At 43.1% G+C, this 27,157-nt stretch overlaps 1 protein-coding gene across 11 annotated transcripts in view; it reads left to right on the forward strand.

Annotated features, from left to right (window-relative positions):
- macf1a (microtubule actin crosslinking factor 1a) overlaps nt 1-27,157 on the forward strand; it is a 292,770-nt gene that overhangs the window by 42,045 nt on the left and 223,568 nt on the right. The gene's annotated exons all lie outside the window — the stretch shown is intronic.

Raw genomic sequence — 27,157 nt, forward strand, 5'->3', positions numbered from 1 at the left:
CAGAGACAAGAGACTTACTGTACAGTGTACACTGTAGATGGACGGATAGAGCAGCAGACGAAAGGATGAGAAATATCAATGTAGGAGGACGTAGGCCTGTCACAATTATTACACAATCGCCTCATTATTTTTGTCCATACACTTTCAAAAATAGCAGATCTACAAACTCAGATCTACAAGCTTATTGTAGATCAACCTTTTCCGCTATTTTGTAAAAGAAAATATAAAAAATATTAAATATGTCCGTGATTTTTTTGTATATTTAAGTTATTTTTCATATCTGCCCTGTACAATTTGTGATTACGAAGCCAATCATTTTCCAACAATTTCTAACGTTTCAATGTTCAATACAAAACCTCAATTAAATCTTCATTGGCATTGCAATTATTTGTGTAATTGTCAACTTACATTTGTAATCCTGACAGCCCTACGGAGGAGGGAGAAATATTAGAGTTCTTTCATGGTGACTCCCCCCCCCACCCACCCCCCCCCCCGGTCTGGTGAATCTGCTCTACATTGTACCTTCAGAGTGCTTTTAGTTTGTGTGTGCATGCGTCTGTGTATGTGTGTTTTAGAGCTTGACTAACCACTTTCTAAAATGGTTTCTATCTTGTTTTCCATGTGGTGTGTGTGTGTGTGTGTGTGTGTGTTGTCCAAACCCCACATTTCTTTACACGTGTGTTTTCTGCCACGTGTGTTTTCTGCCAAATATGTAGGCTAGGTGTGTCTTGTCTGTATCTGAAAATTTGTAGTAACCGGCAGAAGAACTGGTCCCAGTGGTGTGTGCGCGTTTGCGTGGTAATGCCAGGCCCTTCCAGTCAGGATGAGTGATGTGTGCTTCCGCATAATGGTTTTCAGATGTGAGTGTCTGATAAGAACTTTTGCCACCAGGTGATGTCACATTTCTCAACATTATTTTGAGAGGTTTGCTGAAAATGAAACGCGAATGTGTGTGTGTGTGTGTGTGTGTGTGTGTGTGTGTGTGTGTGTGTGTGTGTGTGTGTGTGTGTGTGTGTGTGTGTGTGTGTGTGTGTGTGTGTGTGTGTGTGTGTGTGTGTGTGTGTGTGTGTGTGTGTGTGTGAGACACACACAAACATTGTGTGTGTGTCTCAGTCAGTAAGCAGTGACACAGCAGAAAAGGGCGAGAGCTCTGGGCTGAAGAACATTCCTGAAATTGCAGACAGGGAGGAGAAAAGGAGAAGCAGAGAGAGGCAAAGATAGAGAACAGTGGAGAGAGAGAGAGAGAGAGAACGGCATGCAGAACAGGGAGCCATGTTTCCTTCTACTGTTCTTAAAGAGCCAGCATCCCTTTTCTACAGTGAGAAGAACAGATGTGAACACACACACACACACACACACACACACACGTACACACACAATTTGCTGGCAGACAGAGGAACATACCATCATCATACACACCCATCCACCTCATTTATAAAACATTACATCCACAGCCAGGCACGTCCCAGAGTTCTGTTTCACATTAAATGTCTCAGACTCTCCTGGCCTACTGGACTCATGGACCTGTCTATGCCCAAATAATGCCCATGTTAAAACAAGTGTGTCTTCCCTTTACTGCTGCACTGATGTCCTGAAGTACTGAACGACACAGTTTTTACACACTGGCAGTCAGGCATGCAGATGCACATCTGCTTTGTCCTGTGACTTTGGCTTACTTTCTGGGGGGCTGATTCATAGCAACCTCCTAATGTAGCTAAATATTGTTTGTTAAAACATTGAGTGTAGGTGAAAAATGTAACTTATTCAGTAAAATACTGTACCCACTTAAACATACCGTACTTAGTCGTGCGACAAATAGTGAAAATAGCCGATATGTAAGCGCAAAATGTGTTACATCACGATGCCTTGTGAGTTTGTAAAATGAGCTATTTCAATATTTTTGAAATGTTTAGAAAATCTATATACACTAAGAGTTTGATTATAACATTGAGGATTGTAGTGTGTATTCTACATGGGAAGCAACACGTTCCCCCAAGGACAAGCTAGCTGATGCAGATGAGTGTTTTGAGTCAGATTCTGGCATTCTAGAACAAATATCTGACCACTGGTGTAAGATGGTGGTGTAACTATAGAACATTGAATGTACTAAAAAAAATACCCCAGTAAAGCCCTTGGGGAGCACCTATAGGTCTAACAGTAGAAAGTCACAGTTACTGTAACAGGTGTGCTTTCCACACTTTAAAGAGGGACCCCCTGATGAAGGAATGTGTCTGCGCTGCGGTATAATTTATAACTCACTGTCTGTAATTTTATACTATAGTTTTTTAGCCCAATACCACTTATACTATCCTTGTATCAGTGTTTTTCTGCTGGTGATGCAATTGGAAACTTTTTAAATTAAACTAACTCTAACAGTTCATGCATTTAATGTCACACCTCAATTTCGCATTATAACATCTCCATCACTGACACAGTGTCACAATATTCAAAACACATCCATATTCATTTTCCTTAATATAATATGTCGACCACACTAAAACAAAAGTGCTGTGCCATATGGCTGTCAACAGAAACTGTGTCTATTTTTAAATGATGTTTTAAATATTGAATCATCTCCAGGCAGCAAAGCACAGACTGTCCCTTTTTCTTGTTGTACGTCGTTTGCACATCTTGTGTGCAACTGAAATCGGGTCATTTCTTTTGGGTGAATGAATGGTGCAAGCCAATGCACTGTAGCCTGTAATCAGGCTAGTTCATGTGTGTTTACTTCAGTGTCTCTCAAAGTGGGTGCAGTGATGCAAGTCCACTGGGATAATCCAGCAGGAATCTTTGATAATATTTGGAATTTATCAATATCACTTCAGTTTAACCACTTAGATCCTCTATAACTATATTGATTAATTTCTGTAGTTTGTGTGTTCTTTTTCAATCTACACCAAATCTCTTGAGTGTTGCAACATGATATTTTTGGTGAATGTTTCCCCCAGAATAGGGATACTGGGGTTCATTCAAGTGGTTAAAAAGTTATTTTTACTCCGTCATAATGGTGTCCTCGTGACATGCAGTATTTTAGGGAGAAACCTTTACATACTGTATTTACATACGATATTATGATATAAATGTAAGGTGCTGTAAAGTAAATGTAATTCAGGGGTGGTCCACTGGTTTAGTTGGATTTTTCTCCTACCTTTTTGTATGGGTGTGTAGTTTAACAGAGCGACGTGTTTTCTTGGTCAATCATGGTAGCTAGATATACTGTAGTCCTGTTCTGGCATGCTGTGTGTGCGTGTGTGTGTGTGCTTGTGTGTGATGTGTGTGTATTTGGACAGATTAGGCAACATTCCATACATCACACCTGGAATATATATCCCAAAGCTCTGTAAAAACACACACACACACACACACACACACACACACACACACACAAAACTCCCCCCCCTGGAAAGCTCCACGTGAATATGAGATGAGAGTTGTTACTTGATTATGAGATAAGCGTTTATCCTTGGCTTTCAGGCTTTGGTTTGGACTTGTTTTTATCTCTGGTGCTGTCTGGGTTGGGGGACCCCACATGACAAAATGGAATGCCTCAACTTCTACTATTCCAAGCGCTTATCGGGGGGGTCGGGGGTCCCCAGTTCAAATATGATTATTTTGTGGGGTCACAGACTGAAAAGGTTGAGAACCACTTCATTAGAGAGCTAACCAAGCATTAGAGAGCTAACCAAGCGCTCATTGTTGTTTACATGCCCAGGAGAAGCTGATAAAGCTGTGTTGTTAAGACCAGTCACGTTCCCTCATTACTGGAGTACAAGAACCCGACATGACATGGTGTCAGTGGGATTCCTGGTCCCCCTAGGCCTTTACTAAACCTTTGATGTATTACTGATCCTATCTGACCTTTGGTGTGTGTGTGTGTGTGTGTGTGTGTGTGTGTGTGTGTGTGTGTGTGTGTGTGTGTGTGTGTGTGTGTGTGTGTGTGTGTGTGTGTGTGTGTGTGTGTGTGTGTGTGTGTGTGTGTGTGTGTGTGTGTGTGTGTGTGTGTGTGTGTGTGTGTGTGTGTGTGTGTGTGTGTGTGTGTGGCGGAAGACATAGGAGCAACGACGTACAATTATGCACGACAGCATACACATTGTAATGTGTGTTTATATAATAATAAGTAGTACTTTTATATATTATAAGTTTGTTTATAGCAGGCCACTAATTTACAACACCTGTCCACAGTGGGCTTTTGGAGACAGAAATGCAAGAAGAAGAAAAAAGTAGAATGAATAAAGACAATAAAATGCTGTTATCAACGACTATTAAAAAAAGACTCCTATTTAAAGCAAATCATGGCACCTGTTAGGTTTATGTGTGTATATGCATGATGTCTCACTTTTTGGGCATGTGTATAATATGTACTGTATGTGTGTGTGGGAATGCCCCAGGAGCCTATCTATGGCAGCAGTACCGTAGCTACTATTAGTGGTGGGTGATAATGAGTTGTCAGACAGATCTACTCCTATCTATCTATCTCACCATGCTGCAGCACATGATGTCTCTCTGCCTGATTCCTGCACTCTGTGTACAGTGATACTTTCATGACTAGGACCCCTAAAATTGATGCCAATTAAATTAGGCCACGGACCCAAGAGAAGATTGTGATGTCAAGATCTTTCTCTCAAGCTCCGGCATGGTCTCCCCCTGTGGAATCATCATGCGCACACACACACACACACACACACACACACACACACACACACACACACACACACACACACACACTTTATCCTGTCCTTTCTCCACCACATTGTAGTAACGATTTTCCTCCCCCTACCCTTGACATACTGTATGAGTATTTATATTCCATGGCCCATATTTATGTACAGTATGTGCTAACAGTCCATAATGCTGTATGGTCCATTGCAAATCATGCAGTTAGTAGTAGGCTCAGTACATCTGTCATTACATTCTCTTCTCCATGCTCATGTTACCCCCGTGGGAGCTATACTGTTAACAAGCTTCATGAGATTCTAATTGCATTATAAGTTGATGAAGTGATGCGCTATGCCGCTACAAACCTTCCTTTCAAAATTATGATTTCAAAGCCGCTATTAAACCGTCAAATCAGAATGGCCATTATGATGTACAGTAGTAGTCTGTTGTGGAGTGACTGACAAGGACAAGTGTTTTAATCTCTAAAAATAGCACGGGTGTTTTATTGTAGGCCTACATCAGAGCCTCCTAGAGCAAGAACCGTATTAAAAGTATTTTAGAATGTTTTATTCATCCTAATTTCATCTAAATGTGTAAAGACATTTATTATTCAATTATACAGTATGCTCTATTGTAAATGTTATGTTGCTGATTCTCTCCTCGTGGCATGACCCAGGGGTTTATTCAGAGAGTAATACGCACAGGGTCTATTTTAAACCCGGAGCTACAGAAGAAGGCATTTGTTCTTATTAAGGCCCACCCTTCTTTCCTTCCTGTGGAGAGTGGATGGAAACTCAGACATTAGACAAACTGCTGTTTGCTCATGTTGGTCAGAAATAGGGGGTATATTTGTTTTAAATTATGAATTATTTTGGTTTTTACTTAAGTAGCCGTTTTGTCAGAGTAAATGCACCTCATTCAAAGGTGTCTGACTTACAGTATGCAGCAAAATCCTCAGTCACATACAGATGTAGATGTGACCGTGACAATGACAGTGACTGTGTACCAGACAGTGGACTTGTGGTTAGAGTGTCCCCCCGACTGGGAGGTCGGGGTTCGATCCCCGGCCTGGTCATACCAAAGACTGTAAAAATGGGACCCATTGCCTCCCTGCTTCGCACTAAGCATCAAGGGGTTGGATTGGGGAGTCAAATCAATGATTCCAAAGTGCGGCACGGCTGCAGCTCACCATTCCTTGGCTGTGGCTCCCCGCTCCAAGAGATGGTCAAATGCAGAGAAACTGCGGTAACGTGTGACAAATCGTATGACTTTGACTTATCTGTCAATCTAGAATTGTCTTGTAGGTAGTGTGTGCTGTGCGGGGACATTTGAACAGAGCTTAACTTTAGAGTTTGGCTAATTGTCTGCTCATCGTGCTACTGGTTAACAAACAACTCATTGAGTCTAAGGTATGACAGCAGGGCGTCTATCTATTTCTGTTGTGACCTATTTGTCTGCAGCCAACAAACATCAACAAACATCTGAATGGGCCACATTCATATTGTTTGTCATCATTAGAGTCACGGAATGGGAATTTAACAGAATAGGACCCTTTCATGCATGAATGCATATATTCTATTTTTATCAACACAAGGTTGTATCGGGCAAGCCTGATTCTTTGGACGCTCATAATAGTCTGTGTTCTGAATTCAGAACAACACTGTATTCTGAGGACACAGCCTGATACATTCAGTGTTGGCTGGTTGATTCTGTGTGTCCGGTTTTCTAACTCTATAGCAAAATACTAAGTGTGGATTTGACCAATTTAAGACTATTTTAGACTTTCTCATACGATGGTATTGAACAGAAATATAGCTGCCTGATACAGCTAACTAGTCTCATTGCAAGCTTGTAGATCTGTTTTTAGGTTGAAAGTGGTGAACAATGAGAGTTTAAAATGTGTGTGACTGACCCGTACATGTCCAGTCTTAAAGTTTGAACATTGCTTTACTTTGTACTGTGGAGGATCCTAGCTTTCCTAACACTGTTTCATGGTGTCAGATAAGTATGTTGTTCCAGGCTTATTGTAAAAGATACCAACCGTTAATAAGTTAAGTTGGTGCCATAGATTCACTGCCTTTCTCTGTCTACATTCAGAGTGACAATAAAGCAGTCTGACTCCACGAAACCTAATGCTGCGTTCAACGGGCAGATGCAAAGATAGTCTACCATTAATTGTCAATGGAAGCCAGCAATATGAAGATACCGGTACATCAAACGTTTGTAGCTGCTGCAAAAGCTACAACAGCTACAAAGTTACAAAAAGGTTGAGCTGGTTTCAACTTCAGCTACAAAGATACAACGCTACAAATAAGCTGTGTAGCTTTGCATCGTTGCATCTGCCAGTGTGAAGGCAGTGTTGCGCCATCCTGTGAGAGGGTTATCTAATAGTCCAATAAACAGGCTGTACACTCAAAATCATGGATTCACACGATCTGGCATTTATTGATTGCCCATAATTATCTCAAATTGAATGGTCATGTGATATACATATGAACAGCAAATACACATATGAAAGCAGATACGACCTGTATACATCACGAATCAGATTCGATCATATCAGTCCGCAGATCGAAGGGCCCCTCGAAGCACAGTGCCGACGCGTGTCGTCCCTGGAGAATTCTGACGTGTCACTCTTTTTCCCAAAGCTATATACTAACAATCTTTCTTGTCACTCCGTGACCTTGCTGCATGAGCACAGCCCCTGCACACTCTTAAAGTAATGGTGCTTATTTAAGAGGTGCGAAATATCCCAACAGCAGCATAACTCCTTAACTGGACTCGCTCCTCAGGAATGAAATGAATGGGTGTATCATCCCCTGGTCTCCTCAGGAATTAAATTAATGGGTGTATCATCCCCTGGTCTCCTCAGGAATGAAATGAATGGGTGTATCATCCCCTGGTCTCCTGAGGAGTGAAATGAATGGGTGTATCATCCCCTGGTCTCTGCAGCTACACTATTCCTCTATTCATAGTCGGTCATCCCCTGGGCTCTGCAGTTGCACTATTCCTCTATTCAGAGTCGGTCAACATGACACAGAGCCGCTAGACGCGTAATAATGACTCTGCTTCAACGGAGACCCAGTTCTGTCTGTCAGAAGAACCTCTTTGAGCTATAGCCACCCGGGGTTGGATCAGGTCAGAATCTGAAACGGATGTCATGGAGACTTTATAATCCAAGCAAAGTATTATACTGATTTACATGAAAGATGATTGACACAAGACATCACATTGCATGAAGTAACAAATTACACATCAATCAATCAACCGACACATGCACATAAACTTGTACAGTATGCAGAAATCTTCAGAAGTGTAAGTTAAGCCCAAACCACACCAAAGGGTCGAGACTCGAGATGCAATCAAAGTTCAAAGAAACCCATTCACTGTCATGGCTGTCTATAAGCCCAGTTCTGACAGTCAGAACCTCTTTGTTAGCTAGTAGTGCTGCAGTTGCATGCCCTCCCGACTGTGAAGTGTGTAACTGGTCAGCAATCTCCACGGGAGCTTGTTGCTGGTTGCGCTTCACTAGCCTTCCGTTTTGGGAGGAAGGCTAGTGGACTAGTTTAGCTCACAGCCAGCGTCTGGTACGCCTCCCCCCCACACACACCCCCAACTTGTTTCACTCTCTTCACATCAATGAGAGAGGAGAGAGAGCGATTGAGAGAGATGGAGAAAGAGAGAGAGAGAGAGAGAGAGAGAGAGAGAGCTGGAGGAGGGGAGAGGAGAGCAACAAAGACCTAGAGAGAAAGGAGGAGGGAAGGAGGGGAGAGCGGTGAGTGGTGGTGTTTGTCCTGGGCTAATGAATGAAATCTTTCTCTTTCTGGAAACAGAGGGATGTGAAGCTGCTGTTGCACTCGGATGTCTCTCTCTCTCTCTCTCTCTCTCTCTCTCTCTCTCTCTCTCTCTCTCTCTCTCTCTCTCTCTCTCTCTCTCTCTCTCTCTCTCTCTCTCTCTGTGAGTCAGGCCCCCTGGTGGAGATCAAGGTGCTCTCTCTTTCTCTTCCTGATTCCCCGGCCCTGGATAAAACAAGACAACAAAATAATTACTTTCTTGCCGTCCTAACTAGGTTTTGGTCGTAAATAAAAGGCATCAGGGCTTTTCTCCCAAGCACAAGAATCTGGTGTCAAGAGATTCACATAGCATCAAGCCAAACGGAAATCTAAAGTAATGAGTAATGGCTTGGCTCACTACACTACACGATCCACTAATAAATTGTACAGTATTTACTTAGTCATTAGCAGTAAAAAAGCAGGTAGGCCTATCACAGCATTCTCGTCTGTACCAGGAAAGGAATAAAACAAGTTAACCTTGATTCGTTCTGATATGTACAGGGGAATTAATACAAATGATCAATTTTCCGCATGGTTTGCCATTTTCACCTGGCCCGGTTGTGGTTTGAAGAGCCCTTTCTCTTTTGTGTTCAAAACACAGCGCGTGTCATTAACAGATCACCCAGCTGTCAGTTGTCGAGCAAGGTGGAGTGCACGTGCATTGTACGAGTTGGCTGCTTGTCAGGTACACACCGGGAGGTGCTGCAGCATGTACATAAATGCATGACAAGGGTTTTAGGTTGGCATTCAGTGAGAGTGATGGAGAGGAATGTCACCAAGTCAGACCCTTTTGGCTAATTGGCTGATATGAGCTACGTGGCCTAAAGTAAACAAGTTCTTCTTTGAGCCTGGAAAAACAACTTGTCATATAGGAGGCTGTGGGAGAACAATGGAGACGAGGGGGAGATGCGAGAGTGGGAGAGCTAGAGGATGGGAGCAGAGTCGGGAGAGAGTGCTGAGAAAGGACAGACCAGGAAAGGGAGTGAGATGGCGGAAGCAAAGGGAGTGGGAGAGAGAGTATGAGAGGGACATATGCATCTTCCTCTTGCAGTAGTCTTCATTGTTATGTCTAGGGGTGGTCATCACCACTGTGTGGATGTTTGGCTGCGTTGCGACAGCGCTTACAGTGTGATTAACACACACACACACACACACACACACACACACACACACACACACACACACACACACACACACACACACACAATACGCTCGCCTCACACTTTGTCTTACTGTCCAAAAGCTACGGTTCTCTCTGGTCTCTGACTTGACATAGCGGTACGAGCATGTCTGCTGGTATTTACTATTTACAAAGCGAAAGCCTTCTTCTCCTCACTGCCTTCTTCTCACCCGTTCCTTACCTCGTCTCTGAGCATATTCATCTCACTTTACTTTGTCAGCTTCCATTTGTACAGTGACGGTAGAGGATGAGGAATCGCTTGACCCATATCTCCCACTATCTCTCCTTCTCTCTTTGTGTCTGTTTCCCTCTAATCTCTTGCTGTCTGTTTCACTATCTCCTCTCGCTTGCCCATTTCCTCTCTCTGCCCTCTCCCGTTTGTCGTCTGTACAATGCACGTTATTAGGAGGCTTTCGCAAACCGATAGCATTTCAGAGGCAGGTCAAAAAGTTCAACATGTGAATACCGATCTGACCGCACCCGCTGGACCCTCGGACACACCCTTCAGTAACCAGAAACGGGGGGAACCCATGCAGGCAGGCAGTGACCTGACCTGTGACCAAACGGGAGGGTTACTGAAAAGAGGTCATGGTTTAGTGCAACAGTCAACTTAACCTGTAGCTAGGGTCTTGAATCTATGCGCTCATTACCCTAACGTCGGACCAGAGGCCCCTTGTGGGTGGCAGTAGCAGTCAGAAGGTAGAGTGGATGTCTGGGAATCCGAGTGTCTGCTCTTCCAGGCTTCTTATCGCTGAAAACATGTCCCTGAGCTTAACCCCCAACTGCTCCCCTGTGTGCTCGCAGATATAGACCCTCGGGGACCACTAAATATCCTACTTTACCTTTTCTTTCCTTGTAGTAAAGGTTCATACAGAATAGCATGTTGGGTCTTTATTCGATGCTCCTACCTAGAATGTATTCGGTTTGTCCCAGCAGGGTTTCATTGGACACATACTATCTGCTTAAGAGGTAAAACATGGCTAACTAACCTATAGAGGGTATGGGCATGCATAAAGTGATGTGTAACATAATTTAATGTTGTTTAATGCATCAGATAGGACTTTTCTGTTTGGATGTAGGGACTGTCATGGCCAGTAAGTAGGCATTCCCGCATAACTTCCGGGTAATGGTTATGATGATGATGTCATGCGCATACCCTCTATTGAGCTGCACCTGAAGAGCCACAGTTCCCATACACATACAGGAAGGGAAAATGGAAGGGGGAGAGAGAGCATGATTTTACCAGCCAGGGCTATTAGGGTTAGGTTGCCGACAAGGCCGGGCATGTCCAAGGGGGGCTAAGAGCTGGAGTTTGGTGTGCCAAGTGCTCCAGAGCGCCTCCAACAAATGGGGGAACACCCAAGCACAGATCACGTTCGCCGGCAGCAGCCACTCTGCATCAATCATTCTCATCACATCAGTCATCACCCTCTTTCTCTCTCTGTCTCTCTTTCTTTGCCTGGGATTTTCCTCCCTTCTTTAACGATGGGGTTTCAGGGAAGGGCAGGCGAGGTTAGTCAGTTGTTCTGCTGGCTTGTGTCCAGGCGTGAATGAATTTAGTTTAGTCGCGTCCCTGGCCCCGCACCTGTTCCAAGTCTCCCCTGAGCTCCTCTTTCCTCGCGTCACCTTTTTTTAAGTCTCTGGAACAGCCATCATCATTCCATTTGGCTTAGGAAGGCTTTTATTCCTACATCATGCTTCTATAAACTGAACGTCTATTGTTGGCCGTCAATCAGGGACGTAAAAAGGAGCCTGTGGTTCACGCTCGGCTGATCCCAGGTGTGAATACCTCAAATTGCATTATATGGAGCGCGAGGGGTTTGTTGTGGCCAAGAAAGGGAATAATGTGATTGACTAGAACTATTCCTGGATAAAAAGATTAAAAGAAAAAAGAGCTTTGTATGTCCATGAACTTGCTGGATAGAATATCCCTGATTAATCTTTGTCAAAGGCATAATCTAAACATAATATCCCCCTCTTAACCACTTAAGCCTTACTTATACGAGAATACCCAATCTACAAGCTCACAACCTGTTGCATTGTGAGCTTGTAGATCGGCTAATTGTGTTTAAAAAAAAGTGTAATTTTTGGACATTTTCACCAATGTTCACATTTCGAAAATAGGAACGTCTAGTTGAAAGTGGTTGAAACTCAAGTCGGGAACATTGTGTACTATCACGCTTGCAGAAGCAGGGGCCACGGGCCATCATCCAATCTATTGGCATCTGCAAAGGAAATTGTGCTCATATACTGCAAGCCTTAGGAGCTGTTGCATGCCTTAGGTCGCGGGAGTCAGAATGCTAAAGGCATGCGACTGTATCTGGAGACAAACGGGCCTCTTTGGAGCCACAGTGCGTTCCATTCCGTCAGCTAAGCTTAAACACAGTCCCATCCAGTTAGTCCTGAGACAACGGACAGCAAAAAAGTAAAACTGCAGATCCTACCTAGACAAATCGATGCCATCACTGCAGCGGTGTGTGTGCGTGCATGCGTGCATGCGTGCGTGCGTGCAGTACTTAACATTGACAGCTGAAGTAGTAAAGATAAAGACAAACAGTCTAAGTAATAAACGGTGGCCTATGAGGCGATGCGCGAGCAGAGGCTGAGGCCACACTGTGAATTCTGTCCACTCCTTCATGGCTGTTGGGTGTGGCCAGGGTGGGAAATTACCACGAGCCAAATGCGGGCTAATATTTGCCAGTGGCTGGTAACTTTATCTACCCCTGCCACTATTTTGAGGTCCTATGCTATGGCATTCTGAAAAGTAATGTGGCTGGTAAAATATTGAACGGGTGTATTTAGAATTCTTGAATCCACTGGCTATCATTGGTTGCCTTTTAGGAAAGAAAAGACGGAACATGGTGTCCTGCCTTGTGACCTCAAGTTTCCACGGTGAAGCTACTGTAATGGAAAGAGATTGGGAGGAGAGAGTGGAGAACAACACATTGATCCCAGACAGCCTTGTTGGATTTGCCATGGAATTTTCTGTACCCCACTACAGTATTTGCTGTACCCCTACAGTATTTTATTTGCTGTATTTGCTGTACCCCTACAGTATTTGCTACCTGGGAGATTATGTTTTTGGTGCCTCTTTAAATGTCCTTTAGTGCCACCCTTAGACCAAAATGTTCAGTTCTACATCCAATAGAAATGGTGGATTGCCATGAAACTTATTGCGCATTTATTGCGCATTCATGCTTCCTGGAAGTTGAACCCCAGCAGGACTTTAAGCTCTCAAACCTGATTAGATATTGGCCAGTGAACGTCGGGTACTAAGTCTAGTGATTGTATTTGAGTGGTCAGTACTGTGATCAATAGTACTGTAAATAGGTGGTCAGTACTGTGATCAATAGTAGCTACTGTAAAGAGGGTGTTGATGTATGGGTTGATGATGTAATGAAGAAGAGTCTGTCTGTACTTGGGTCTGGTGACAGAGTAATGGTAGGACGTCAATGCAGGGCATGGCTCCTTGGTCATTAAAGATGACCGGAGAATGGGATACCACTACATCACATCCTGGTGGTGCAGTGGTTTTACTGGCCTACACAGATGATCTCTCTCTCCCTCCCTCTCTCCCTCCCTCCCACGGATGTTTTCTTCCTGCTTGGTTAGATTGATATGCTCAGTGATTCCTGAGGCCGGTCATTGCCTTCACCCTCGCTGACCAGCTCATTTGACCTTCTATACTGTCCATCCCCCCCCCCCCCCAGGGCCCAAACTCTCTGCATCCGCTCTTTCTGCCTTTCCTTACTTCCTTCCAATTCATAGTTTTACTTAATTCGTTCTTATGTCATGCATTTTTACATTTTCACTCCTCCATCCTCCTTTCTCATTTGTGCTTTGAAGTGTTAATTTCACCCTTAATTAAACAAGGACCCGACATGAAGTGTTATATATATATACACACACACACCAGTCATTCATTCTGTTAATACAGTAATTCCATCAATGGGGCGCCCGCTGGCCTACCGGTCCAGGCACATGCCACATAGAGGTTCACGCGTCGCGTCACTCACGTGTTCGAGTCCCGTTCATGACGACCTTTGCTGCATGTCTCCCCCGTCTCTCTCCCCCTCTTTTCTGTCAGTCTTCACTTGTATCTATCTATCAGTAAAGGCAGAAAAGCCTAAACCTACTCTAAAAAAAAATAATAATAATAATCCATCAACCATTTTCAGACTCGGTCTGTGCTCTTTGTGTGAATTGACACGTTTTAACGTATTGCGTAGTAGAATAGCTTGTCTCTCATTGAAAGTTAATTACAAGGAACATCATCACTCACACGTTTGCCTAAAATAGTTGCGAGCTTGTAGATGTAGATCTGCCATGTTTGCTGAGGGCACCCCCCCCCTCGATATATGGGGATATTATGGTTAATATCTGCCGTGAATTCCATTAATAACTGCACTGTTGGAGTTTGATGTGAACAGACAGACACCACTGCACTGAGTACTGACCTTCAACAACCTCTGCTGAACTGAACATACTGTCTTTCTGGCTCCCATTTCTGATTTGCGTACATTCATGCCTTTATTCTATTATATATATCACAAATTAACAGCACGTCCACAACATCTGGCATTCATTCAACTGTTGGCATGCTTCACACAGGTTTTTAAAGGCTGCCTAGCGAATTGCAGTGACCTAGAACTCCCTGTGTGTGTGTGTGTGTGATATGAACTTGAAGAGGATTTGTGTGTGTGCTGTATCATGAAGAAGAGGATTGTATTTCTATTACACATAACCTATGCATGGCACGATTGCCAATGTCACAATGACACTGACTGGTAATAAGTAGAGGGGAACCATGTTTTGATTCTATGAAAAAACGTCACCCACCATTTACTGTGACAGTTTTTATAGGCTGCCCTGTTCCAAACACGGAGAGAGTGACACTTTAACTGCAGTTGAAATATATGGTTATTTGGTGTTTGGTTCCTCGTGGTTTGTTTGGTTCCGAGCAATCTCCCATCTGAGGTTGAAGTGCTTATTTGACTGTAAGCTATCCTAGTGTAACTGTGTTGAAGTGAATGGTTCTATGACTTTACATTCACATAAAGCTCAGTCATCCACTTGCTACTTTAAGTTATTTGGTTAACTTGGTATCTGTTCTAAACAGCAGAGTTTTATAGAATAATTTTGACGAGGATTTAATGGATGGTACTGAAACACACAGTTAGACGTTTGCTTTTTGGTTTATTGAGTAACAATTAGTGTATTGAGAGATTGTATCATAAAATGCTTTTTTCTTTTGCTGTGGTTACATGCGCAGCAACATTAAAAGTGTAGAAGCTAACACCCCATGGCGATTAATTAGTGCAGTGAGCATGTTTATTTTTGTTTTTATGTGTGCTGATCTGTCATGAATATGAATCTGTGGATATTTCCGAACACTGTTTTCACCCAGCCAGGACTCTCCAAAGAAAACAACCAACATCGTTAGTATGTCAGGTCTGGTGGTGATTTTTTCTTGGATGTATTCCAACAATCTATTTTTCAATACAGATGTTGTGTTTGTGGCACACACGCGCATGCACGTGCGCTCTCTATCTCTCTCACACACACACACACGCAGGCACACACACACGAGCAATCTATATTTTCTTATCGTGTCATCTCACAATATCTCTCTAGCCATCTCTCTCTCTCGCACGCACACATGCACGCACGCACACACACACACACACACACACACACACACACACACAGCATTTCACATTGACACTCCAGTTCTATTGAACTGTCTGACACACACAGATACACAAGGATAAGTACACAATACTGTGTCTAGATTATTTTATGTTTGCGTACCACAAAAATGTTAACTTGAATCTGGCTGTTCCTTGTACGTGATACTGCAGTCTTAATCTGAACAACCTCGTGCTAAGAATGTGACTGTTACCAAGAAATGATATTATGTTTACCTTGTATGCCTACAAGCTACAAGTACTTTTGGAATTACTGTAGCTCAACGCAAGCCTAATGACAAGGCTGATTCCATGAGGAATCTATATATTCTATTAAACAACATGTTTGTTAGCACTTATCAACTTACCCTGACATTGAACTGCAGCTGTGCAACATTGGTGAAATGCTATCGTCGGTTATATGACGCAAACAATCTGGTCTACTGTAGGTGTGAATGGGGAATGTGTGTGAGAGAGTCTTGCTATGTGTTTGGGACCCTTAAGGACAGCTGTCCCCCCGTCTGACTTGACATGTCTCTCAGACAGCTGTGCAACTTAAACCGTAGCGGAGCACTCTGAGAATGTGCATGGGATAGGTGTATCCTGAGAATGTGTATGTGTGTGCACACAGATGTGATTCTCGCACATTCTTTCAGGTAGTGTGTGTGTGTGTCTGACTGTGTGTGTGTGTGTGACATCGCTCTCTTCTCCACTTTCTCTCTCTGCTGGTCTCCTGCTGTTTCTGTGTCATTCCATGTTTCTCTCGGTGTTAGATTTGATTCTTTTTCAGTTCAGAATAATCCTTCCTCTTCTAACGTCTCCATCCTTTCTCGCCCACCTCCTCTGCTCTCCATCTCTCCGTTGATATGCAGAGCTGTTCAGTCTTAAGCCTCATTTTTAAATAACTACAGTATGTAAATATGAAATAAATCAATTATTTATTGTAAGCGACATTGTCGTGCAACAAAATTGAAATGAATCTCCAATTATACGCCACCTCACAGTGGTGAACAGAGCACAGAACAGATCTAGTTGGTAAGCGACACTGTTGCGCAGTATTGCAATACTGCACTTTATGCACAAGTTACTTTAGTTACAAATCTGTAATGCCTTTTTAGATACACTTTACACCTTTGTGTGTGTGTGTGTGTGGGGGGGGGGGGTTCCTAATGTATTCCACTGTCTGCCTGTTTTGTTTTTATGTTATATGTAGGTACTGCGGATGTAAATTAGCATATTTGCTAAATCCGGTGTATTTATGTTGCATTCACATGTAATATTCATTAATGTGCAATGACCTGAAGTAAAGTATAAATTAGGCGATATGTGCTTTAGTGTTCCATTTTTAGAACCCACTCAAAGGCCCAACTGGGATGCAGGGCTGTATCCTCCTACGCAGATCCTAGAATGGTTTGCGGGGGACATGTTGAGACCAGCAGTGGATGACTCTAGGCTATGCATTAACTGCAGCCCCTCCCTCTGTCCCCTGTGTGAGACTTGTAGACGTGTGCTCTGGGACCTTGAATGTCGGGTTGGGTACGCCCACACACGCGCACACACACACACACACACACACACACACACACACACACACACACACACTCTCCCACATATTGTACTATAAGTCAGCCCTGGCCTTAGGATCTTCATATGCAATGGAGGTTGTTGTAATCCAATAAACCAGGGTAGCACAGTGATAATATTCCACACATACAGTACATTACTACACTACTACTACGTACATTATCTAATTTAATATGCAACATTGTAATCTAACTTAGCAGCCATGGAAAGTAATAGCTTTGCATGACTTGTGAATACTATTGAGTGAATAGTCCCAGCAGGGAGAGCAATTAATACCGTGCTGTATTTACCTTAAAAATGAGTGAGTAGCCCTTTAATGACAGTCACGGTACCATAAAAAATGGAAAGACCTTAAAAGTTTAGGGTTTTAACAATTCTTTTTAGTAGGTATAAAGTCAATTTACATAGAAAATGGTTCAGCTACATGGTTCAGATGATGGTACAATACATCAATATAATTTAGAATATTCAAATGGTTCCAAAGTGGATCTGAACTGTCCCAGGCATGAATAGTGCAGATCACGTCAGATTTGTTGATATAAAGTTCATTGGCTGGAGATCCGTAATATCCCACGGTGGTGCTGGTTGTCGAGCACTCATTGGTCCACCGCATAGATGATGAGACGTAGAATTCATCTCCTCTGTCCCACACATTGATGCCGTTTGGAGCCTGGAAAGCACCTCGGCAGGCGTTGCCAGGCAACCTGTTGATAACTTTCCCTGCACTGTGAACTTTCGGCAGAGAAAAACACTTCCTGACTCCCACTGAGCAGCTATCTCTTTTCTCACTAGGCCAAGGTCAAGTACATGTAGTAGACCTCATTATTGCGAGTTAACTTGACTGGGGAAAACCTAATAGAGACAGTATGGCGACTGAACAAGATATTAAATGGGACAGATGAAAACATATTTTGGCCATAAACATGGATGACATGACATTAATAGCATTATTAACAGGCAGTATGGGAGAATAAGGTGACAATATGAATTACACGGCATGGGCCAAAGTTCTATCTGTGTTGACCAACAGAATATGATGGAGTGGCCAATCTTGACATGACATGTAAACAACATGTCAGAATTGATCTAACATTTGTGCGTGTGCGTGCGCACGTGGGCACAGTGTGTGTTGTATGCGTGCCTGTAGGTCCATCTTTTCCAGACTAGTGCTCAGACTAGTGCTCAAACTATTTGGACCAATGTAACAGGCTTACGACCATTCTTTTCAAGGCTGTTCTCTTCCGTTTTCCCCATTCTCCCCCCCCCTTACTATTTGTCACTCCAATCCATTTTAGTCTCTCTCTCTCACTCTCTTGCTCACTTACTGGTGCTATGCCTAGCCCTCCTTTCCTCTCTTTCTCTTCCTTTCATTCTGTTCATCAGAGAAATTTAGATCATATCATATATACCAAACTGTATTGTTTTTTAATTTATGACGGTAAAACATTTTGGCATGCCTTGTATTGGGCTGTGTGGGAAAACCCCACCCGGCTGTCACTTCAGGCAGGATGAAAGGTTTCACCTGGATGTGGTGTGACATCAGCCAATGTGGAGTGGGTGTGGATAAAATGGGCACTGTTTTGATGCACGACTCTAATCTCTGCCAATCCGTCGAGGGGGGATTAGGGGGAACTCCTGCAGAGTACGCCTCTTCAGGTCAGACCCCCTCTTTGATGTAGGCATATGTTTGTGTGTTAAACTTTCTATGCATACCACCTTGGTATTCTGTCTATGAAAGTAAGACAGTGACTGTCTTCATTGACAGTTGGAATGACACTTGTTCTCACCTCACTTCTGTTCCATTTCACGTCACCGGGTCTCTGCAGTCCGTGGTGCGAACCTCTTCTCTCAAGTGACGACCACATACTGCACATTATCAATTTCTGCTCCTTCATTCCTGGCTCTTGTCTTTTCTGTTCTAATCAGCATTCTCTTCCTCTCTCTCTCTCTCTCTCTCTCTCTCTCTCTCTCTCTTCCATCTCGCCATCAACAGATTTACTGTGCATCCCTCATCTGTTCCTGCTGACCTACATTTTATGTTTCGCTGCCAAGGTCTATTTCTTTTTCAGCACCCCTCCCCCTCTCTATTCCAGAGGAGAGAGAGAGAGTGAGAGAGAGCACCTGCTATCTCTCCTGAGACTTCTTATATCGTTTTATCTATACTCTATAGATAAAACGATGTTCTCCTGCATCGTTGTCTACGTAAAATGTTCTTGTATGTGCCCTGCCTTCTCTCTCTCTCTCTCTCTCTCTCTCTCATTCTTCTCCTAGTCTCTGTTTATTTGTCCTCAATTGTTTACTGTAACTGGTAATCACGCAAATAGAGTTGACTTATTCCTCATGACTTTCCTTTCCTCTCCATTTCTACCTCACTTAGATTAGAGACCATTGGCTCCTGGCTCTGTGGCTTTACTCAATGAATGCCCCATTGTGTGTGTGTGTGTGTGTGTGTGTGTGTGTGTGTGTGTGTGTGTGTGTGTGTGTGTGTGTGTGTGTGTGTGTGTGTGTGTGTGTGTGTGTGTGTGTGTGACTGTGTGTGTGTGTGTGTGTGTGTGTGTGCGTGTGCGTGTGCGCATATCAGAGGCCCAGGCTGTTTTTCACCTCTGCACCCTCTTACACCTCCGAATGTCAACCATTCAGCCTGTCATCTCCTCGTCTGTACAAATTTTCTCTCCATTTCTGTTCTCACCATCCCTCTCTTTAGCTCAGTGGTTCCTAAACCTTTTTGCTTATCATGAGTGACCCAAAACAGAAATGAGATGTTTGCCCGGGATCCAAACTATAGTGAAAATCTACAAACTCACAACCATGTGTCACTTCATGCCACAGAACAAATATTTTATTTTTGGAAATACTTTTTGGAATCAGTTTTTAATTGATTTTTTATTTTATTTAAATCTTTTGAAATTTCACTCCTCCTTCCGGGTAGGAACAGAGTGCATTCTGAGATGGATTGGGCCAAATCGTGAACGTGCTGGCCGTTGACTAGCACGCTATAGCCACGCTTTTGCAAGTGCTTATGAGGATCCATAATAAAGTAAAGTAATGCGTTCTTGTGTCCTCAAGAACGTGCGCAATGATAGTCAACGGACCACTGCTGGCCCAGCGCTACAATACCAAATTCGGCCACTATGTCCATTTCGCCTCAGGGTTTCCTCCGGGTGCCGTCTCTATTAATATATACTCTAAGGTCCTGACCCACTGTTTGGGAAACAGTGCCTCCTCTCCTCTCCTCTCCTCTCCTCTCCTCTCCTCTCCTCTCCTCTCCTCTCCTCTCCTCTCCTCTCCTCTCCTCTCCTCTCCTCTCTCCAACACTTGAGCTATTTACCAGATGGTGCAGTGTGTTAAATCGGAGACCATACTTAGATTTTGGTTTTGGAAAAAATCTACTTCCCGGGAGAGGTAATTTGTGTTGGAGTGAAATATCAAGCCAGAGATCTCGGTGGGCCACGACACAAACCCAGACCAACATCAGCCCTTGAGGCTGCTACGACTACGTCTCCCACCACCATGTTGAAACATTCACACACTTTCTTTACCATTGAAAGTATATGTGGAAATATCACACACTTGAGACTCCGCTTATACAGACTATAGGGTTCCAACTATTGATTATGATGATAGAGGCTACTGGTATAGATAGAGCAACAAATCAATTAATTGATTCCTACTGAACAATGTAGGCATGGCCTTGAGGTTTGGGGAACGGAAATACAGGAAGTATTATCTCATTTTTCAATCGGCAAGATTTAATATTGGAGGAGGAAAGGCAGGAAATGAAGTCAGACCGTCTGATGTTTTAAAATTACATGAAGAATATGAGAGTGAGATCTTATCATAATTTGAGCCTGGTGTGCCATTCAGTGTGTGGGTAGTATATCACAGAAAACAGTTTGAGAAGTGTGTGCGTGTGTGCGTGCGCGCGCAAATATATTGTCCTGCATTAAAAGTTGTTATTATAAATCCCCAGGTTTGTCCCGTAGAAGAGAACTGAATGCTAAACAATACTAACATTCATGAGGAAGGGAGTGGTCGTTGTTTTCAACCAAATGATTTGGAATCACATTCTTGGCTTCTGAAATGTGTGTGTGTGTGTGTGTGTGTGTGTGTGTGTGTGTGGTGAGAGGCCTTGGTTTGCTAATTCATTGCCCACCATGCCCAATGTAGCCACTGTGAGAAAGTCGGTGTCATTGTTTTGACATTTTGACATCCACAATGTCATGTATCCCCTTTGGAAGAACATTACTTTTCTGTTGCAGTGCCCTGTGTGTCCAGTTTATATATGTAACACATAACTATTATTATTATTATTTGTTTGTGATTAATTAATTAGTCAATTTCACAAATTATGTTGTTATAATATATTAACAATCAGAAAGAAGGCCCTTCTTGGAATCTATCATCTGAGGAATCCCACTTTTCAAAAGAAATTACATTTCTGAATGAAACTCCCAGTTTGATCTCAAATCTGCGAACTAACCTGATGTCTTTTTCTCTTTCTCTTCCATGTTGATGTCATTGTTGCTGCTGCCCTCCATCATCAACAGGTAAATACATCTATTTGTTTATTCCACATGCATCTCTTGCTAATGCTACTATTTCTTTGGCACTGGTCGCTGATTTCTCAGAGGAAATCCATTTTTGTTTTGTTGTTACGCCACAGTATATTTGTTATATGTATGGCGTCTTCTTTGAATAGATTGATTTGTCGGGAAAGACCAACGAAATTGTATTGTGGTGCAGTTCTCTCACACAGCCGATGCTATTTCTCAGTTTGCCTGCTGTCTCAATGTAGTCATTCCTGTCTTTACAGTCAGTGAGTTTATGTCCAGTGACCGTAAAGGTTTACAGTGTTGTGGAGTGTCCATGGTGTTGCGGCCCCCGGGACAGTTATTTTAGAGGAATGGCTGGAAAAGGTGAAAAAATCACGCTCGCAAGTAGCGATCGTTAGACACTGGTCCCGTTGCTATAGTTACTGGTCACACCACTGATATCTGGCCCTGTTGCGTGACAGACCAAGTGCACCAGGATGTGTGCGTGTGTGCGTGCCTGCGTGGGCGAGATGGAGAAAGACTGAATTATTACCTTTTGGTTAAGGAGATACTTGGCCTGTATCTTGCCTCACCCCTTCATGTGTAAATCTTTTAAGCGTGTTTTGATATTTTGAAAAACATTTACAACATTGAAAATAGCTGCTGTACATCATTGACACACTGAGCTTGTATATCAGCTATTTGAACTTAAAATTTAAAATAGTAAAAAATGCCTAAAGGTTTTAGGCATACTGTAAGGGGTAAGTCAGTGCGCAAGATAGGGGCCATAGGCCTGGGCCGTGGCTCAGCGGTCCAGTTACCTTGGCTGGTAATCCAGTCTGGCAGTGTGCCGCGGCCTTTACTGCATAGCATATCACCCTGTGTGTGTGCAAAGAAATTAGGTTAATGGACTGTGCAACTACAAAGGGATATAGATGGAATGGAGGGCGATGGCTTTTTCAAATAGTATGTGAATGTGTGTACATTGACCTAGTCTCTTCATAAATGCAGTCTGTCAGTGAAAGTGTGTGCGTAGGCAAACTGTGCCTATGACTGTGCATAATGATTGATGTGCGGACGTGTGTGTGTGTGTGTGTGTGTGTGTGTGTGTGTGTGTGTGTGTGTGTGTGTGTGTGTGTGTGTGTGTGTGTGTGTGTGTGTGTGTGTGTGCGTGTGCGCGCGTGCGCGCGCATGCCGTGGATGACCACCAAAAAGGGGTTCTCGCCCCAGAATTGGGTTAAGCTTGAAATGTATGCCAATGTTTGAATATAAATATTTTTTGTAAAGCAAAGATGTCTTACTCAACCGTAAATAAAGTAAAGACCAAACTATTTTCATATGGGGGTCGGCAGCCAAATGGAAAAAGTGCAGCACAGTGAGCACACCACTGATATAGCAACATACGTTTCTTCGTTTTTGTTAAGATTTGTAGGAAGACATTTGTAGGTTAATGAAACCTCTTATGCAAAGATGTTGTGTTTTATTCTAGGTTTGATGTAGTAGCACTGTGGGAGAACCGTGAGACAGAGAGAAATATGGTACAGTAAGTTACCACCCACTCCATCCAGTGAGAGCTAATTACTGTCCCTTACTGAACAATTATAACTATGCAGGCCTGATATTCTCACGGGCATTAGCAGACAGCTAGCATACCTTTCTGCAGTGGTGGGAAAAGTACTCGTTACTTGTACTTGTACTTGTTTTTTAAGTATCGATACTGCAATTTAGAAATACTCTGTTACAACTAAAAGTCCGGAATTCAAAATGTACTTGTGCGTAAATGTACAAAAGTATTTATATCAAAATGTACCAAAAGTAGAAAGTACTCAGAATGTTCCATTGCACAAGTTTTCAACTGTATACAAATCTTACAAGCTCACAATGCAATGCGAGCTTGCAATGCAGTGTGAGCTTGTAGATCAGGTATTTTGGCCGAAATGTGTATATAGAGTTGAAGTTTGTAATGTATCTAGCGATCTATAAATGCGCCAATGTCTGTAATCTTGTAATCCACGTACCTGGAGAACCGTTCTCGTTCTCCCCACCGACTTCAAATTCGACACATACGTTCCACACCCCCACAGGGAGTGCAGTGCCCGGTGTCGAGTCCGTCAGACATCCGGTTGTCCAGAACCAGCACAAAAGCCTCTGCCCGTGCTCTGGACCCGATCACCCCTACAGTATATCTCCATATTTGGAGCTGGCCTGTTCTGACATCTGCATAGAACTCCATATAGGCATGAAAGGGACACATTCAGGTGGGGCATGCATTTACAACTTGCATCATTCCAATTAGGCGAGTGCTAAGTACAATATTTGCACCTGGGATGTAGTAGTGGAGTAGAAGTAAAATTCAGAAAACTGGAAATACTCTATAGTACATTGAAATACCTGAAAATTTGACTTGAGTAATAAGTACCATAGTATTTGAGTAAATGCACTTTACTACTTTAGAGCACTGCCTTTCTGTCTGCTTGAAGGAGACAAATCTCCTATGAATCTGTTTCTTGTACAAACACTGGGTACTGATTGGAGGTTTGACAGCTTCTGTTTGGGTGGAACAATGTCTTTGTTATGGCTGGGAGAGGGTGTGTGTGCTGCGCGTGTGAATGTGTGTGTGACATTGACAAACTGAAAGAGCGTTGATAGAGAGGTGTGTGAGTGAGAGCAGAGGAAATAGTTGAAATGTGAGAAGTTCATTCCAGGGAGACTGACCTTTTTTTTTTTAATAACTGTCGAAACGCCAGCAGTTGTGCAGACAGACCTGGACTTTGTTGGCAACATTGCACTGCTCAGTCTCTGATAGGGTTGGGAATCGGGATCCTTTAGGATTTTAACGATTCCTGTTTCTTAACGGTTCCCTTTAACGATTCCAATTAGGTGGTTTCAAATGGACCCTTACTGGTCTGTAACTCTGAGGTTATACAAATGGAACCAAACGGACACCTATGGGTCCATTTGGTTCCATTTGTACGCTCTCAGAGTTATGGTCGTCCTTGAAATCAAAAAGTTTGAGAACCACCGGTGTAGCAGACAGTGAAGACCACATACCAGCTCTGACAGTATGTTAAAACCGGATCCGGAAACCGTTCCAAATTTGATGCAACCAATTCCGGAATGAACGCCAAGAAGACTTAAGTTGACACGTACAACACACCTGAGCAACGTGTATGAACACATTGGAAGGTCGAGAGCTGAAGGAGGTCAAGGACAAAGTAATTTGGGTCCTGGATCAACTCAATCTGAGCATCGAAAATGGAGTCTGTCCAGCTCTACTATGGCTGTGAGTTCATTAATATAAACATGCCTGCCTTATGTAAGCCAAGGAACATTTACATAACTTGGTAAACAAACAGACATGGTAATGGTATTGTAGATGGCAAAGCACAACAAACAATAGTTATTTATTTTTTATTCTTTGCAACTATTAGGCCAGTGGCCACTGTAAAAATAATGGTTTTGTCATTTTCCAACCGGTCCATTATTGATCCAGGGAAGCTTTGCTGAACACACAATGTCAAATTATACTCACAGCAGATCTCTAAATTCACAATGTATGGTGACGTGACGCGGTGTGAGTAAGTAGACCAGCTTTTTACAGTAATACAATTTATGATGAAAGCTATACAGCTACAAACATTCACCTCTAGGAACTGTGCAACACACAAATCCTGTTGACTGGCTGACTCAAGGACACTTAATCATTGGTTCCTGGAGGAAAGGAGGGCATTTCTCTGTCCAACTGTCAACCTGACTGTAAATGGCTGCTTCTCTTAACATTTTCAGTCTATAATGTGTGAACTCTGGCAATAGTCTATTTGTCTCTTCTCCGGCCTATTTTCCCCAACATTAAATTGCTGACTTAAATGGGGTTATTTGGCAAACAAATGGATGCTAAGACCAATCTCGTCATCCCCCCATGCATTGTTCTACCCCTTCACTGTGGCGTAGACCTAGAAGTGAGGTACCATTAAGCTTGTTGGTTTCCATGGTGTCAGACCTCTTCTACACCCCTCTTTGTGTGTGTGTGTGTGTGTGTGTGTGTGTGTGTGTGTGTGTGTGTGTGTGTGTGTGTGTGTGTGTGTGTGTGTGTGTGTGTGTGTGGATCATTCAGACCTCAGTTTGCAGGTTAAAGGACAGGCAATCATTTACCGTGCACTGTTTACCTTTTCATCAAGTATAAACAGAAAGAGGGAACTGATAAGAGTGATAATAGAAAGAGAAGGAAAAAGACTCAATACAAAGTTAAACAATACTTTAGACTGTATTGAGAGGATGTAAATATCATATATGATTTTATTATGATTTATAGGGCTGTATTTTGCGTGTCTTAAGTACCAGGTCTTATTCCCTAACTTGAGTAAACTAAAGACCTGGAGGCGTGATCAATGCTCTTTGGCCACTCAGAATAGCCAAATGGCATTGATCACGCCACGGTACTTAAGACACGCAAAATACAGCCCAGAGCCCAAAGAACATGTATCTATGACTGAAACACAGCAGGGTGCCCAGTCCATATGAGGTCATAAAACAATTAACCAGTTAGAACCATATAGTCAGATAACAAAGTTGAATAGTCAAACCATAAACAGTGTTTCCATCGTATGAATACATACTTAACCTGCATTTCCATTATTATGGGCAGTCATTGATAGAAACATGCACTTTTCTTAATTTAAAACCTACTATGCTGGCCTAGTGATTAGGGGGCATACCACATATACAGTAGGCTCTAATGCAGCCTGACAGCGAGTCGCGGGTTCGAGTCCCGAGCCTGATGACCGCCTGATGACCTTTGCTATGTGTCACAATGCATCCTATTGTGATTTGTTGCGAGTTTGTATATATTTTTTTAATTGCTGCCCAAACTAGGTCGAAGTAAGTGGTTGATGCGTATCTACCTGATATCACTATTGTAATTTCCTGGTCATTGAAAATGATAACACTGAAGCACTATTAGACAGACAGAGGAATGTGGGTGTTTAGAAAGCCCAGACGTTTTTGCCTTCTCTTTCCTGCTCCTCCCCCTGTAATCTGCTCCAGTATGTTGATCCAGCAGCAGGCAGCTCAAAGTCACCACACACATTTACGCGGGGGGGGGGGACCAGGAAAAAAAGGCATGAATCTGACTCAATGACAAATGTGTGACAGTGACACACATGCACCCACAGCGTCTATATGCAACACTTGTTTTGAGAAATGCAGCACAGCTGAACGCTGAAAGTTGTAAGAGTTGAAAACACGCCCCGTTTTGCTCCTGATTTCCCTGTGACACACATACACAAATTAGTCACACACACACACACACACACACGCGCGCACACACACACCCCGGACGCAAGTGAAACACATGTCTCTGGCTCTAGGCAGTGACATCACCTGCCTTCAGCCTTGTGGTCAAAGTCCAGTTCCTCTATCAGGGCTTTGAGCGTTTCCAGAGCTAGCACAGCAACTGGCTAAGGCACACGCACGCATACATGTAGTAGTAAATACGCACCCGGCGAAGAAGGAAAAGTCTTGAAGAAGGAAACTAGGAGGAGGGATTATCCACACGATTAAGGATGGGTCTTCACTGACATCTCGGATCCCCGGGGGTTCCCTCTTTTTGAGCAGCCGCAACCTCCAATCAATACCTGCTCTTCTGTCCCTCCCTACTTTTCCATTCCTCTCTCCTTTCCTGGTTTA

The sequence above is a fragment of the Protomyctophum bolini genome, assembly GCF_963924005.1.
Source record: "Protomyctophum bolini genome assembly, chromosome: 17".
NCBI lineage: Eukaryota > Metazoa > Chordata > Actinopteri > Myctophiformes > Myctophidae > Protomyctophum > Protomyctophum bolini.